The following is a 17,950-nucleotide window of genomic DNA, read 5'->3' as shown; positions in this document are numbered from 1 at the left end:
CGTTTCCATACCCGTTATACCCGTCGGGGATGGATTCTTGCCCATTTAGATGCTTACGGGTAAAGATATGATCCCATTCCATCTCTAATGGATCAAATACCCGTCAGGTATCGGGGCGGTTGCCATCTTTACTCCCTGTGTCTAGTGGCGACGACTGGTTGCCCTCCGCCGCCGCCGTCGCACTATACCAGCAGCTTGTTCGTTTGGCTGTGGCTTGTCATAAACGATCGTAAATTTTTAGCCGAAATAGTATTTTTTTCTCACACAAACCAGTCAACAATACTTTTTCACGAACCAGCCAACCGAATATGCTGTAGGTCTCCAGCTTCGGACACTCCGCCGGCGACGAGCACCCACCACCACCAGGTACGATCACCCATTCTCTTCCGTTCCTGCTGTGCCAAACTGATCACCCAAACCCTCGCTTACGCAGTTAGGCTATTTGTATTCGGATCTGATCTGATCCAATTACAAGAGTAGTATACACGCATTCTGCCTATAAATTTCGATTTTCTTCTTTTATAATGCAAAAATTATTGGGTCTACTGTGTCCACCCATGTCCTTTACTGTGCCCGCCCGGCCGCCCATGGCAGCGGCAGCCGGCAGGTTTTGCTCGGCTGAGTTGCCTCGGTCTGCCTGGAAAGTGTAAACTGATTGGCGCGTGCTGGCTGATGCTGCTTCGGTGGCTTTGGCTCTTGATTGTTTGCCACTTTCCTTTTTTCCATGTCAGGGATTTTCCAGTGCGAGTTTAGGCCAAGTTGAAATGGATTTTGCTACTATATATATTCTGCTAAGTTGTGCTAGTCATGCCAGATGGGATGTATATTGGAGTGGGAATATAATGCTTCGTATCTAGACATATCTGTAATTCGTCTTTGATTTTTGAATGTTGCAGAGCCTTGAGGGGCCATTTCTTATTTTGGAGAGACTCCACTCCTCCCTCCTACACCATCACCATCCCTGTCAACAATATGGCACGTAAGTCCGCTCTGTCGCTCGTGAGAGATCAGGCGAAGGTGGGAGTTCTGAAGCGTCTGACTCTGGGCTCGTCCAAGACGGCCGGGCGGAACTCGTCCCGGTGCATCACCTCCTACCACCGTGGTTGATGTGAAGAGGGCCAAGAGGTTGCAGAGGAAAGTTGATGTGAAGAGGGCCACCTCTTCCCTGGGCATTGCGGAGCGGATCGAGTATGACCCGAATCGCTCCTCTAGCATTGCTTTGGTGCGATGGGTGCATTTTCGCCGCCCAAAAGCTCTGCAAGAGCTCGGTGCCAAGCCTCAGATACTGGAATCTGTCACTGCTGACGTCTCTGGTAGATTTCCCCTTGCGGCATTGTCTGGTAGAGTGCATAAGGAAAAGGAAGCTTCTGTGCTGTACTCTTCTCTGGGCAATGGAGATATTGCATCTGTTAAATCTGGTGGGAGCTTACCTAGGATAGCATTAGCTGGTGCCAAGCCCACTTTCTTCGCTCAAGTCAGAGGAAATGAAGAAGGAAAACAGACATTCTCTCTTTCTGGAATTCAAAAATGGGCAACGGATGATGCGCTTTGGACACAAAGAATGAAGCGTCAAGCTGCTCTCTCTTGGCAGAATGATCTGGAGAAGAAACATTTGGTTCAGACACAGGCTAACCGCATCAGTAGCTTGGCAGCAAAGTCTGTTGGTATGAGCAAAGGGACAAAGGGAAAGGATGATCGTGTACCAGTATCTTATATATTGGCCAGTCACCAATGCATGCCAGGTAGTACAGTGATGAACTATGATTCCTCGAAACCTTCTAAAGGTCGAGCCTCTTCGCCGTATTCCGCATCTAATCAGTTTGATATAATTGATCTCAACTCAAAGGTAGGGAATTGCATACCACTAGCGAATGCAAGAATTGGAACATGGGTGCACGATATTGAATGTCGTCCCGGTCAGGGTGGGAAGATGGTCCGAGCAGCTGGTACATATGCTAAAGTAGTCCAGGAACCAGGTGCACAGTGTGTTCTGCGCCTTCCTTCAGGTGCTGAGAAAATTGTCGATTCAAAATGCCGTGCGACAATTGGTATAGTCTCCAATCCAAGCCATGGCACACGCAAACTAAGAAAGGCAGGGCATAGCCGGTGGTTAGGTAGACGCCCTATTGTCCGTGGTGTTGCTATGAATCCTGTGGATCATCCCCATGGTGGAGGCGAGGGGCGTACCAAAGGAGGCAGGCCTTCAGTTTCTCCTTGGGGAAAGCCCACTAAAGCAGGGTACCGGTCACCAAGTGTGGCCAGCCGTAAAGCTTAGTGTGGTGTAACAAAGGTTATGGAATGACCATTCTTTTTGTTTCAGATCTTGTACTTGAGTATAATAACGAACAGATGGTGGTGTTAGAGGGAATTGGAAATTGGGATACGTTGTCTTTGTTGTGATGAGGAAACAGACAAGAAAGAAGTAACGTTTCCAATACAATGTATGTTAGTATTGTATTCTATCCTGAAATGCAAGTTATCTAAGGTTTAAAATTTGTCCCAAATTATATGGTATTCTGGATTACTCAACTCCATCTATGTGTTTCTTCCTTTTAAACCCCATCCATATACATGCTTTTTAAACACTATCTTGCCCAAAATAACTCATGTAATTGGTAGCCAAAATCAGTGACATGCTTGCTTGCCTTTTTAAACTGTGGCTTAATAGGAAATTATGCAAGTTAACAACTGAACTAAGTAATTAGTGAGAGGCAGGTTAGTCTTTTGCTGGACTTGTTTACCTTGTATTTCAGGATAGAGGAGTACTTTTCTGTTTTTCTTTTTGCAGAAATTTACGGATTTCCACTGTGATATCTTTCACTCCAATTTCCACTGTGATATCTTTCACTCCAATGTGATATACGTCATGTTTCGTGTTTGGTCAGATCTGATTATCGACTTCCTTTCTATATTCCTTTTCCTCTGTATCTTACGGCAAATTTGGTTGTGGTGCACTGTTATGATTGAGAGGGGGGGGGGGGGGGGGGGGGGGGGGGGGGGTGTTCTTGTCTTTTAGGCCAAGGCTCATGTTGGTATATTTTGCTATCTCTCTTTATTTTTTTTCTCTATGTTAACATATTGTTCATATTGGATCATGGCTATGTGTATCCTGTGCAGTGAATGCAATTAACTATTTCAAGACAGACGTTCTGATTTATAAGAGAGTATGAATTTGGAAATATTGATGATGATCAATATGATAGTCCAACATCCTCAAGCTAGAAAACCGGATGTTTTGGCTCCTTCAACCATTGAAACTGGTTGTTTATCCTCCTTCGGTGGGTTTTAAGGCGGTTTAGTTTGACGTGGCGCCATGTCAGACGTCCTACCTTGCGTCACATCAATCACGAGGAGGTAAATTGGACTACATGGATAGTTCAGTGTAGGGTTTCACGAAAAGCTCACAACCCGGTAGCTCGCTTGACTTGGCTTGTTTGTTGCTCGACTTGGCTCGGCTCATTTATATTTTATGAGCTGAGCCAACATTTCAAGTCGTGGGATTAAGGAACCAGCTACTGAATATTATTGTGTCCATCTTTTTTCTCAAATGCAAAAGGTTCAAAGAGTGCTGGCGGACAATGAATCTAGAGAAAGAAAAAAGCTCTGCTTGAAGGATGTAAGTCAGGACTGAAGTTATCAGCCTAATCTTCAACATGGTTACATGGACCTAGAGTCGAAACACAAGATACTAGTTTTCCTGTGGCAGTGGTGGTTGGCAAGGAACAAAGCTAATGCAAGAAAAAGAATGGCATGTGTGTCTAAGATCTGCAGCTCTACTGCTTACCATCAGATGGAGTTGGGGAAGATTCAGAACATGTCCACATCAACAAGGCTGAGACAAGGTTCTAAACGGAAGCCACCACCGTTTGACTACTACAAGATCATTGGAACACCGGCAATGGAGGAAGGGGTTTTGTTATAAGAAATGTGGAGATGTACTTGAGGTAGGGACTGAGAAGTTGCAGACTTGCATGCAGAGGCTCTACCAACGTTAAGGATCCTGGAAAGAGCTGTACGCATGGGGATGACCAAGGTAAGGCTTGTATGGAGACGGGCTCTTCAATCCTCAGTGAAGTGCTCAAAACATCAAAATGGGATCGGAATCCATATGGGGTTGTGTTTAGACAAATTCGAGGCTTAATGCTTTCTGAGTTTTCCACTTGCTTAGTTTCGGACTGTAACAGATGTTTAGTTGCCTATGGTGATTCAAACGTGTTTATGAACTATACACCAAACTTTGTAATTCAAATGGTCCCCGGCGATTAGTATCTACCAATGCAAAGGAAGCTCTTGTTTCCGAGTTAAAAAAAAAAAGAGATGTTGACACGCATATCTCACAACACGATGACTCCATCACCACACTCCGACCATAGTGCTCTTGCCGTCCTAAAATAACTGTCTCATTCAGCATCACCAAGAGTTCCCAAAATACTCTCCCAATCTAGAATTTTTAGCAAAATTGAAAAAAAAAAAACTTATCTTCAACGACTTACAAACCCATCTCCCAATCTTGCATTTGGAAAAACTGACCCCAACGCGCGCAAAGTTACGCGCATCCGAGGTCGTGCGGATTCTGCTCGCGGTACGATTCCCCCGCGCCTTCTACTCCTTCGGGCGCCATCGCGGCCTGCACCGACCGGCACAGCTCGTCCTCCTCCAGGCCCACTGCCACCTTGCGCCGCTGGGCGAACTCGAGGGCTATGCACGGTCGCGCGGGATGGGCCGCCGCCGTTGCCGATGCCGCCACGTTAGGGCATGCGCAGGACCTTGATGCCGGCGGCGACGTGGTCCAGCGAGGTGTCCACGTAGAACATGATTTTGACGACGACGACGATCGCCTTGGAGACGTACACGGAGTCGGTGGACATCTACTCGTACGGGTGCGTGCTGGAGATGGTGACCCGGGGTGCAGATCTTCCACAACGTCACCCGGGGCGTCCCTCCCGCGGCGCTCAAGCGGCTCAAGGACCCCCGAGGCCCGAGCTGCGGGGCTTCATCGAGCGCTGCATCGGCCAGCCCCCGGAACCGGCCCTCCGCCGCCGAGCTCTTGCAGGACCCGTTATTTAACGGCATCCGTGGCGGGGAGGACGACGACGCGCTTGCTGATGCATCCAGGCTCCAGCGTCGTCGCCGGCGCGCCCGTGACGTGCTCCAGGAGCTGCGTCGACGACCTCGCCGGGCTGCGGCTGGACGGACCGACTGCTCCTCCCAGCATTCTGCTTCTGTATAAGGCACGTGTTAACTTTATCTGTACCAAAATTTGATTTTTTTTAGAGTGAAATGTTGCAAACTCTTAGAGATGGCATAATTTATTCCTACCAATTTTTTAAGTTATAAAACAATATGATCTTGGAAAGAAAATATTGGGCACTCTTGAAGATGCTGAGGAGTCCAAATTTTAAATTTAACTAGATTTATATTTGTACATAACATGTTTATTACTAATACTTATTACTGCATTATAAATATCGGTATATTTTTATATATTTTATCAAATTTTAAAGAAGTACAAGTTCTTATCAAATAAATTTATATTTATTTCAGAACCGAGGTAGTGCACATGGGGAATTATGAATTATGAATTATGAATTAGAAAAAAAAATATTTTTTCAGACCGAGGTAGTGCACTCATTGGAGAGGATCCCCCCCCCCCCCCCCCCCCCCCCCCCACCCACATCTCCATAGGCCATAGGGAATTATGAATTATATTAATTAATTGATTAACTAACTATGAATTTGGAAGAGATTAAAACACGGTCTCACGTCTGACGGCGCTCGTTTTTTTTTTCTTTTTGATTTTTGGGCACGACACGCCGTGTTCTTGGGTTGTTGCGACTGAATAATATCAGAGAGCGCGTGCATGGTTCCGAGAATAATTTACATAGATAATATCAGAGATCGACGATGCCAGACTGCCAGTACAGTACGTATAAGAGCGTGTTTAGTTGCAGGGAATTTTGGAATTTGGCTACTGTAGCACTTTCGTTTTTATTTGGCAATTAGTGTTCAATCATGGACTAATTAGACTCAAAACGTTCGTCTCGTAATTTCCCACCAAATTGTGTAATTAGTTTTTTTTTATCTACATTTAATGCTATAATGCACGTATCACAAGATTCGATGTGATAGATACTGTAGCACTTTTTGGAAAGTTATTTTAGGAACTAAACACGGGCTAAATGTATAATATGATATGAGATATGAGATGCAAGCCTTGCAAGTTGCAAGCGCAGGTGGCGGCGGCGTGGCTGGCTTGACGCGAAGAAAAGAAGAAACACGCGTGGGCAGCACGAGCATCTTGGGCTATTATTATTCTGCCTACCTTGGTCGTCGCCTCTCTCGCCCGTTCGCTGCTATTATTATTCTGCCTGTCCTGGGTTGTTATTTTTTTTTCAGCTTATTTTTTCTGTTAGAATAGTATTTTTCTCTCACAACAAATCAGTTAGAACAGTATCTGTCGATTGTCGTCCGACTAGCGGCAGGGCAGCTCCAGCGTACTCCCTCAGTAAAAGAAAAAAAATCACAGAGTTTTGTGCTGATCAAATATTTTTAAATTTAATTAGGTTTGTAAATAATATAAATAATATTGGTATATTATAAAAAATATATTCAGGATTAATCTAATAGTACTAATTATGCACCATAAATATTAATATTTTTTTGTACTATCTCTGTCCGAAAAAATATAATTCTAGGAGTATATAGTAAACATTAATGTTTATGACGTTAAATAAGTATAGGGAAAATTTGCTCAGAGACATCAGAGAAATGTGGTATATACTGATGAACACCACAAACTCGAAAAGTTGTCAGTATCATTATAAAAATATGTATCTTTGCCATAACACGCCGCATCAATAAATTTCTCATATTTCAAGAAAGAGAATATGGGCAAGTGTCTTTTCTACCCTTTTCTTTAACGTCCGGCCGGTCCTGGAGAGTGTTCGGCTGGACTGAAATTTTTACTGTTTATGCTGGAACATTGTTCATGCTGGAATATTGTGATAGAGAAACACTGCCCCGGCTGAAAAAATAAGCCGAATAAGCCGGAATTCAGTCCAGCCGAACATTCTCCTGGTCACCATGGACCCCAATCCTTTACTTTTCCATCCTGTCTCCGGCCATCTCTCTGCTTGGCCTGTCTTCCTGAGCGAGCTCCATGCAGAGCCAGAGCTGGCAACGCTGCAGTGGAGGTCCAAGCCGAGCTCCGATTCCTCCGTGTTCCCAACCGTACAACCCTGCCCATGGTGTGCGCGGTGCGGTGGCGAGCTCCCGTGCATTCCTGCGGTCGGCGCGCAGTCTCCGTCTTCTTTCTCCACGCCTCGCATCGCTATCACCACATCACCCTTCCACTATGTTTCTACAGGGGTGATTGGTTGCTCAAGGGTCAGCGAGCCGAGATGGAGTGACTATCCAGGCTCTTTTCAGCCATGATAAGACTATGTATTTTGCTGTGTTTTGTTGTTTTTGTTGTTGGTCCAGTACGAAACGAGATCGTGTTTGGTTACACGCATGCATCAAAGTTTTAAGTGTCTGACACATGGGCCCTGCGCCATGCGTGTATAAAGCCATCCCGGATCGCGAGGGAAGGTGAAATTGAGAAGACAGAGACGTGTGGAATGGAGGGGGGCAAATGAATGGAACGAAGCAGGCAAAATGTGCGATGAGGGGAACCAAACATAGCCACAATGCACCGCTTGGTACCGGATGGGGCTTTGGACAGCGCGAGCAGAGCAACCAATCACCCCCTACATTGTCGATGATGATAACAACAGATAAGATATATATGCGCCCGTGTGGAATAATCATTTTGGTTCCATAATTATGGCCCAAGACTTTGGTCCCTAAACTTTTAAAACGACCATAACTTAAATTTTCTTCTAGCCTAGTTTCATCTAGAACCATCAACATAAAAAATTTAATCCTTACACTTTGTATTTTGGATATAATTTCATCTGTAAACAAATAAAGTGTATTTTAGTCCTTAAACTCTTTTTTCGGCTCTACTTCGTCCCTTATCCTGTGGAACGCTATGTTATCATGACCGGTCAGCTCTATGACCTCCTGCGATTCAAGATGGATGGGCATTGTCAGTACTCCCTCCGTTCTAGCATTCTAATTTTATTGAAGAGTCAAAACATTTTAAATTTGATCAAAATTATAGAAAGAATTACAAAAATTTATGACATCAAATAGATATATTATGAAAATATAGTTATTGAAGAATCTAATAATACTTATTTGATATCATAAATGTTATTATTTATTATATAAGTTTGGTTAAACTTGAGATGTTTTGATTTTCTAAGAAAGTTAAAATGTTTTATAATTTAGAACGTAGGAAGTACCATTTTCCTTGGCAACGTCCTCGGCTATCAAATCGGATAGCACACTACGATATTTCCATATTTACAATGAATATAAATAAAATATCCTCCAACAGCTTACGGACTAAAACATATTATTTATATCCTGATTGATTATTAGTTGAGCCTAACGCTAGAAATAGCTAAAGAAGAGATCGTAAAATATGTGTTCTCGAGGTCCTAAATAGGATCACCGTTGGGGCTGTGTAAATTAACCGAGCTAGAGCCGACGGCATCGGCCGGTGCGTAGCTACCCCCTGTCGCAATCACAGCGTTCACCTTCCACTACGTGGTGGCGCTGAAAGCTCTAGTTTGGTTTTGGTTAATTGATGAAACCCTAAGTGCTAACCTAGTTTATCAAAGTGATTATGAGATAGGTAGCACTACTCCAAGTGATGAAGCAATGACGAAGATCATGACAATGGTGATAGCATGGTGATGATCAAATGCTTGAACTTGGAAAAGAAGAAAGAGAAAAACAAAAGGCTCAAGGCAAAGGTATAAAATGTAGGAGCCATTTTGTTTTAGTGATCAAGACACTTAGTGAGTGTGATCACATTTAGGATAGATAGCCGTACTATTAAGAGGAGTGAAACTCGTATCGGAATGCGGTTATCAAAGTGCCACTAGATGCTCTAACTCATTGCATATGCATTTAGGATCTAGTGGAGTGCTAACACCCTTGAAAATATTTGTGAAAAAAGGCTAACACATGTGTGCAAGGTGTTTGCAGGGTTGAGATTCAGCGCTTTCGGGAAAATGAAATGTCTATTTTCTATTGCGCCGGATGCAAAATTCTTGGTGGTTGGCACACTTGAGCAAGGGTGAAGAAGTTAGAGTTGAAATGGAGTTGGTCGAAATGATGCTGGCGTCGGTCTACTGACCGGACGCTGGGTCACTCAGTGACCGGACGCTGAAGGGCTGCGTCCGGTCGAGCTGTCAGACGGCACAGTCGCTAGGGTTGAGCACCAGACGCTGGTCTGCGTCCGGTCAAGGTGGACCGGACGCGTCCAGTCAGAAAAATATGCCTCGGGGAGCTTACTGGAAACGACCGGACGCTGGGGCTTCAGCGTCCGGTCAGTTTTACCGGAGCGTCCGGTCAGCTTCGTAGCCGTTGAAATCTGACGAACAGCGTTTGAAATCGGTGACGCGTGGCATCCATCGGGCGACCGGACGCTGAGGGCCAGCATCCGGTCAGTATGACCGGAGCGTCCGGTCAGAGCGCGTTTTGCCCAGTGAAGGGGTATAACGGCTCTATTTGATGGGGGCTCTATTTATAGCCCCATGGCCGGCTCAAAGGACATCTCTTGCACATTTTCATTGACATAACAACCTTGTGAGCTTAGCCAAAGCCCTCCCACTCATCTCCATCATTGATCCATCATCATTGTGAGATTGGGAGAGAATCCAAGTGCATTGCTTGAGTGATTGCATCTAGAGGCACTTGGTATTCGTGTTGTGCTGCGGATTTTGCTTGTTTTCTCTTGGTGGTTGCCACCACCTAGATGGTTGGAGCAGCGGTGGAGGATAGGCACGAGTTGGTGATTGTTCGTGGCCATCTCCGATGATTGTAAGGGGAGTTGTACCTTCCCCGGCGGAGTGCCGAAAGGTAACTCTAGTAAATTGCTCGTGTCATTGAGTTACCTCACTTGTGGGTCGGTTCTTGCGGTGTCCTATCGTGTGGATGAGGTTTGTGAAACACCTCTTAGCCGCCGAACCACCAAGTGTTGGTCGACACAACGGGGACTAGCGTGTTGGCAAGCACGTGAACCTCGGGAGAAAAATCAGTTGTCTCTTGTCATTTGCATTCTCCCGGTGATTGGCTTGATCTTCATCTTGTGATTGGTCCATCCCCTATATGGCGGTATAATCACCCTACTTACTTGTCTACATTCTTACAAACTAGTTGATACAAGCTCTTTAGTGTAATTAGAATTGAGAGCTTGCTTTATTATTTACATTCATCTAGTTGAGCTCTTTGGAGTAGCAAGTTTGTGTGCCTAAGTAATCATTGCAACTAGAATTGTTGGATAGGTGGCTTGCAACCCTTGTAGAGCTAGAGCAAGTTTGCATTACGCTATTTGTCATACTAATCAAATTGCTCTAGTTAATTTGTAGATTTTTAAATAGGCTATTCACCCCCCCTCTAGCCATATTAGGACCTTTCAGGCGCTCAACTTGCAGGCGGGCTCATTCACGACCGACCGCTAACCCGCCTCGCTTGCCGCAAAGTTTATTAGCGGGCTTGCGGCTTGCCACAAAGCTGTAGATCTTGCGGACAAGTGTTCCGCAGGACACAACAAACTTATATGCAAAACCCATAAGACGTACAGTACAGTCCCTCATGCAATCTTAATGAGAACAATGTCGATGTCAAGCCACTACCGTATGAGAACATAATGATTCATTGGCCAGCCTGTATAAGAAGCAAAAATTAGCTGTGCAGGATGAAGATACATAAGTTCATGGAATAAAGGCACAAAACTCACTAGACTGTTGTGCTTGTTGTAGATTACAGATGCCAGTGCTGCATACAGAGATGCAGTATACATGTTACCGATTTGTTTTGGAAGCAAAGTTGATGGTTGAACTTTGATGTCATACAAATGCTTTGCAACTTGTTGAGAAGCCTGAAAGTTCATAGGATCTTACATCAATTAAGCTTTAAGAATTATCCACCAAATAAGAAAGAACCTTTTCCAAGTCACGGCTTTAGTAACTTTCTTCACTAGTCAGATTTGCAAAAGGTAGAAGCTTCTCTTTAGCATCGTTATCAACTGAGCTAGTGTGGAAGAAAGAAAAGAAAATAGATAAGAAGCTTTGCCTGGGGACCAAAAGCGTTGAATAAAGAAAGGGTAACTTGTACCTCCCAAAATGGAGGTCTTAGAGAACTTCGTAACATTATTTGGTTGACATACCAAAAGGATAAGTATTAATAAGTAGAAAAACAAATGCAATTTAAGCGTAAAGAAAACAAAATGCACCTGCAATTGTGCATGAAATCTGCGATAATAAATGGAAGTGTTAGCATTCCACATAAATTAGGTGAATGGATGGGAAGAATTAATGAGTTGCTAAAAATTATTAGTATTTGAGCAAGCGTGAAGTCATGATACCTTATTATATGGAGAATGGAACACGCAGTAATCTGCATCAGATATTGAGAACTGTTCTCCGACTAGCTTTTCATACCTAATGTCACTCACCATGCATGAATAGGATGTTACTCAAGACCAATACAATAGTAATCGCAGCAAGCTTACTTGGTACAAAACTGTCTATAACATGAATCTAGAGCCATCAAGCAGCATGTTTGAGATAACTTTCCATCAACAACCTACATAATATAAGTCCAAGAAATAAGCAATGGCACAGAAAATATGATAGATAGCCTGAGAAAGGAATAACGAAAAGTATCACTGTGATTTAGAGAAGTCCCTGTTAGCATGCCAAAGTAATTACAATCATAGATATGAGAGTGGACATGGCTGAATCCTACCGGGTATTCACTTGCAAGATCTGGCTTGTAGAAATCATAAACATGGGCCATGTGGGAAGCTTTATATTTTCTTTCAAAAGATATAGGAGCATCTAGACCAATAAGCATTGCAATAGCAGCATCACCCCCTGTAGGACGAGCAGGTCCTTCTGCATAAACCTGAAAAGAAAAATTGCATAAGGTAGTCTAGTGCTAAATGTTGCACAGAGACAGAAGGGGTAGACTTAACAACTAGGTTCCAAAACTAGGTGATTTGAGGTGACAAACCATGCTGTCTGTGCAAACGACAAGGCCATAACATCCCATCCCATGATTTACTCTCAACCCAATTCACACAGTTCAACAAGGCAGTTGTTCCGCCATAGCATGCATTGCTCGAGTCAACTCCTTCAATGTTAGTATTACCACTTTCTTGTGTTTGTATTTCATAGCAAACATTGACAATGACAGATTATTAGGTGAAACTGAAGTGGATGTAGCTAGCAAAATGATGAATGCCACATTGCAACTTTGGGTTAGGTGGAGTGCTCCCCCTCCATTCCTTTTTTTTGGTAATTTGCAGAGTCTGTGTCTCAGGGGACAAACCTCGAAAATTTGCATCAGCTATGTTTTGATGGACTTGCTTTTGTCTATCACCGTCTCACTACCAACCTCCAAACGTCCAATGAGCTTAGGATCATTGTTGTACTTTTGCAGTAGGGATGCAACAACTGTCAAGCTGAGAGAATTTCTCGTCATGAACATTTGCAATTCAAGTAGATCGTTACATGAAACACATTCATCTTCACTACAATTGCTTGCTAGTTTCTACTCTTTGGTTTAGGAGGTCTAATTCCAAAGATAGAATGGAACCAACAGTTATGAACATACCTCATAGATACAATGTCTTCCACCTCGCTGCAGAACGCCATGCAATCCTGCCCAAGCCCAATTGTGTACTTCCCCTTGCTGGCACCGTCATGAGCCTCCGGCGCTCCCTGCAGTCAATCAATGACTAAATGCATCAGGTGCCTACAACCATGACGCATAAACCAACACGTTGTATCCCCTTACAACCCCACATCGAATTCAGCCCTGAACATGAGTCCTCGCCCCCATGTATAACATGATGTAGCTTCTACATCCACATCACTAACCAAAGTCCTATTGAACTTATGATGACAAGAACCAGATCCGGAAAAGGAGCCATGCCCCCACTGCAATAATCCAGGACCAAATATTTAAGAATTTCAAAAGACTAGTAACATAAATAAAGTTGAAATGCTAAATTGAAAGGAGTTCTATATCTACTGATGAACAAAAATGTCATTTTCTTCTCTAGTTCTCCCTATCTTGCACCCCTTCTTTGCCACCCTTCTTTGCTCAACCTGACACCTCCTTTCCTCAAATATCATCACCATCGCCAATATCATCTTCTAATAATTTAACATCTGATAAACCTGAAACAAGAACGAATAATGAGTTATGAGGTGTCGTTATTGCTCAAACAACAATACTCAAACTAACAATATGCTACTTTGTACAATTCAAAGAAAATGTACCTTCTGCTCTCAACCAATCCTGCAGGCATACTAAGGCTTAAACTTTCTTGCTTGTTAGTCGGCTTCTGTAGTCGCTAACAATTCTTCCACTAGTGGAAAATGCAGATTTAGAAGCTATAGTCCGATGCGGATGCTGCAAACACATCTCTTGCCATACGAGAAACTATAGGATACTTTGTAGAATGCATCATCCACCACTGTAGAATATCAAATTTCTTTTGTCGAGGGAAAAGATCATCTTGCAGATATGCGTCAAGCTAACTTTTCACTCTTCCTTTTTTGTGCTGCAAGATGTTGTTCAAAGTCTGCCCAAGCAGTCATCTTCATCAGTACTTCCATCATTGGGCTCTGGTTGTGAGTAGTTTAAATCAGGTGCCATTGATGAATATGTAGAAAACAGATTTTGCAATGTGGTCCTTTACCATTTCAGTGTATGCTGGACTTTTATCACCAAAACCAGCGTCCAAACGAAATGATACAAAACTGAGCTTAAACCTAGGATCTAGAACTACTGGAACACATATCTGCAACAAGCATATGTCCCGATATTTCTGAAACTTCAGTTTTATTTTGCTCGCCATAACTACAATGGAAATATCTATATTTGATTTCAAAGTTTCTATTTTTCCTTTGACTTCCCATAGGACATGGAAACAGTGGTTTGTTGTTGGGTATAATGTACCAAAAACTATATTTGTAGCATCATAGAAGGGTTTGAACACATTGCAAAGTAGGTCTACCATGTTTCCAATCTATATTAGAAGGCTTGTCCATGTAATTAGGATCTTGTGACTCCATAACATCAAAGACTGCCCTATACTCTATTGCAGACTTCAACATTAAATAAGTTGAGTTCTACTGAGTTGAAACATCAAGAGACGGTCTCTTCTCACAGGATATACCTAATTGTGCAATGATTTCCTCGAAACGTTGTTTACGGGCTTGTGAGCTTCTAATGTACTTGACACTATCTCGAATGCGATCAGTAGCACCATCTATCACCTTAAATCCCTCCTTAACAATAAGGTTCAACACATGCGCTACACAACGCATATGTAGGAGATCACCATTTCCAAGCATAAGGTGTCTTTCTGAAAGATTTTTCCTTAAGGAACCAACCATGTTGTTGTTGTTGTTGTTGTTGTTGTTGTTGTTTTGTTCTTTGCATTATCTAAGGTGACGCTAAATACCTTGTGCTCTAACTTCCATTCTTGCAAACACTTCAACAATGCATTAAATAAAGTAAAACCATCATGAGGTGAAGCTACAAGACCAAAGCCTATTATTCTCTTCTTCAACATCCAGTCATTATCAATGAAGTGGCAAGTAATGTACAAGTAACCTAGGTTTTGATTTGAAGTCCACATGTCAACAGTTAACAGTGTTCGCCTAAACGGCCTAAATGGCTGATTAAATGGCAACTAAACGATAAACGGTGGTAAACTGTTTTGTTTAGGGGGTAAACGGAAATTAAACGGTTGACTGTTTAAACGGTAAAAAAAAACGGTCTAAACGGCCTAAACGGAACGGAGATAAACAGTATTAAACAGGCTAGGCTGTTTAGACGAACATGAGGTAAATCTAGTTTAGTTTTGTATGGATAAATTTGTATACTTAAGTTTATTATATTTATAAATGTGTACACTTGATATGTTACATGCATAAATATCTATATTTGGTTCTTTTCACATGCATAAATATATATATACATACCAAAATAATTGATTTTTACTCGGATAAATATTTATAAATGCTAGAATACTTTATTTTTTATATGCACATATATAATTATATGTATTTTTAAAGTACAAAACCGTTTAGACCGTTTAACTTCATTTAAACACTGTGTAAATAGCCTAAACGCTAAACGAAGGGCGACCGTGTAAAGACCGTTTACCGTTTAGGAAAATATTAGTAGTTAGACAGACCCTTGAATTTGAATTTTTGATAGTTTCCCGAAGGGCTAACCTTCGATCCTCATATAAGCTCATAATATCATCAGCAATTGTAGTTCTAGACACTATGGTAAACCAAGGATTTAAGGTAGCAATAAATTTCTGAAATGGTGCATGGTCAACTAAACTAAAGGGCAGCTCCTGCAATACGATAAAGTTAACCATGACTTTATGTAAGACCTCTTGGTAAAACTTCCAATTCTTCAGAGCTAGTGAATCAGGGGATAGTCCTGTGTTCATGCTTTCAACCAATTGGTTCATTCTAGTCCTTACTTTGCACACTTTCAAATGCCTATGACAAGCACTTCTACCATTATCTTGAGTAGCAGACAAGAGCTCCAAACAATGAATACATTTAGCTTGTACTACTAGATTCCCCTCATAAATAGGCTTAAATTATTTCCACACATCAGATCTAAGTTTACGTCTCTTAATTAGTCTTGATGCATCTATACAATAAGTATGTAGGTATTGATTAGTACAAGCATTTACTAAAGTATACATAGTCAGTAATTAAGGGAACCTCATGCAGCAAGAAAATTCATCTAAAGGATCAGGACAGTAGAAACGGGACCCTAACCAAGATAGAACAAATCAACAAAGTCAAGACAACAAGAAAAATTTGAGACATAAACTGGTTGCTTCAATATGCAGAAAGTTAAATCTAACCTGGGCCAAGATCAGGAGAAATAACCATTCTTGTATCATCAGATGAAGACAAAGATGGTGATCTTGCATATAGTACCGGAGACTGTCTCATCCTTGTTGACTGTAGCATTCTATTAAGTACAGGAGATCTCACATAATGCACACGTGAAGCAGGTGACTTCCTCTACATTCCTTCTAGATGATTTGAAGCATTAACAACAGATGACTTTCGTTTTGACAGCAAGGATTTGATCCTATCCACGCTCCTTGATGCTGCATCTTTGCCAAGATTAGGAGAAGCAGTCGTTCTTGTATCATCAGGTAAGGTTGAAGATGACAATCCTTCACATGGTGACCTCTGGTGTTTGGCTCTGGAGTGGCGCATCCTTGGCGATGCTAGGATCCTATTCAGTAGCGGGGACCTCACAAATTGCACGTTCGAAGCAGATGACTTCCTCCGCTTCTCTGTTGGAGGCTTTGGAGCATTAACAGCAGATGACATCCGTTTCACTAGCAATGACTTCTTCACGTTCACACTCCTTGAAGTTGTATGCTTACTGCTTTGTTGATCTACTTCTTGACCACTCAATTCTTCTGGCGCAAGCTCAGATGGCAGGATTGCCATGTCCACACCAGCACATCTAGATAGAATACAATAACATGATAAGCTAGAGGACAACCAAATGGTGGCAACAAAATATGGACTACAGTAAAATTAAATATTTGTAGTAGACGATTTAAAAGACCATATTTAAAGATTTCTAGACAATAATTAATCCCAGTTTTTAGTTTGTGTTCATGCTCAAAATTGGTTCGGTCCAATTTTTATATGAACACTATGTTCTGGTGATTAATATGAACTCGACGTAGGACTGTGGAGTCTGTATAATTTCTTTAGGGTCCTAAAACACAAATGCAACTAAAAACACTCTGCTGAAATCATCCTTTGCACTATGAGTGTCAACTCTATAATCTGCTCTACTTCGTATATCAGTTCAAGAGAGAACTGTAGAGGTAAACAACCAAAATCAAAGGGAACCGAGCAAAATCCTTACCCATATTTATTTGTCTATAAGAAATTGCAGGACGACGAAGCCACACCCGAGATCTAGCGCCCCAATCCCGCAGAAGTCGACGCTAGGATCTTGGAGGCTTCATGGCCCCCGTCCTCTCCTGCCTCCTCTTGCTCCACCATGGAGGAGCACGAGTCGAGGGCTAGGTTTCCGCCGCCTGCTACGTCCGGAATCGGCATTTCCATCTACGCCAAGGGCCAGGACGAGTTGGAAGGGAGAGAAGAGGAGGGTGATGCCCGACGGCTGACGCCATTGTACCGTGACAAGCGCGATAGCGGTAGGGTTCAGGGCGAGACGGAAGAGAGAGCAAAGGAGGGTGTTGCGGGTCTTGTGGGTTGTTGCGAGCTTTGTCTCTTGCCCAACGGACTTGCCGGGTTCAAAGACGTTGGGCCACACTACAGCCACGAAGAAAAACTTTGCGGGGCGAGTGTGCGGGTCTCGTTAAGAGGCCCGCCCCGCCTGCAACGTGAGGTAGGTGCGGTCAGCCGGCGTCGATTTCTCCGGCCGTCGGGCATCACAAGTACTATACAAGTGATGCGAAGCGACACGTACGGCGGGCCACACTCCATCGACAGGTCCAAACCCATGCCCATGGTTGCTACCGTACCCGCCGGCCAAGCGCGTACCACCCGAGAACCAGCAAATCCAATGAAACTGATTTTCGTGAGAAAAGATCTGCCAAAGCACGAGATGTCGCCCATTTTAAATGTTTAAAATACAACACGCCCAATTAAATGAGAATGTGACACAACACGCCCAATTATCTACTCTATCTATCTCAACTAGTAGACGCTACGGTTCTTTGAGAGCCAGGAGCTGCTGCGCCTGCGCGCGTCTGGTGCGGTGCGTGTGCGTCCAAAAGGACCCC

At 43.0% G+C, this 17,950-nt stretch overlaps 3 pseudogenes; 1 reads left to right on the top strand and 2 right to left on the bottom strand.

Annotated features, from left to right (window-relative positions):
- Window positions 1-972: 972 nt before the first annotated feature.
- On the top strand, window positions 973-2,360 carry LOC136498871 (large ribosomal subunit protein uL2m-like; annotated as a pseudogene).
- A 2,699-nt stretch (window positions 2,361-5,059) lies between these two features.
- On the bottom strand, window positions 5,060-13,054 carry LOC136500067 (hydroxymethylglutaryl-CoA synthase-like; annotated as a pseudogene).
- A 189-nt stretch (window positions 13,055-13,243) lies between these two features.
- Window positions 13,244-17,267, bottom strand: LOC136500066 (uncharacterized; annotated as a pseudogene).
- Window positions 17,268-17,950: the final 683 nt, after the last annotated feature.

This window comes from Miscanthus floridulus, chromosome 13 (assembly GCF_019320115.1).
Source record: "Miscanthus floridulus cultivar M001 chromosome 13, ASM1932011v1, whole genome shotgun sequence".
NCBI lineage: Eukaryota > Viridiplantae > Streptophyta > Magnoliopsida > Poales > Poaceae > Miscanthus > Miscanthus floridulus.
Note: the sequence above shows the minus strand (reverse complement) of the source record. Positions and strands in the feature narration are given on the sequence as shown.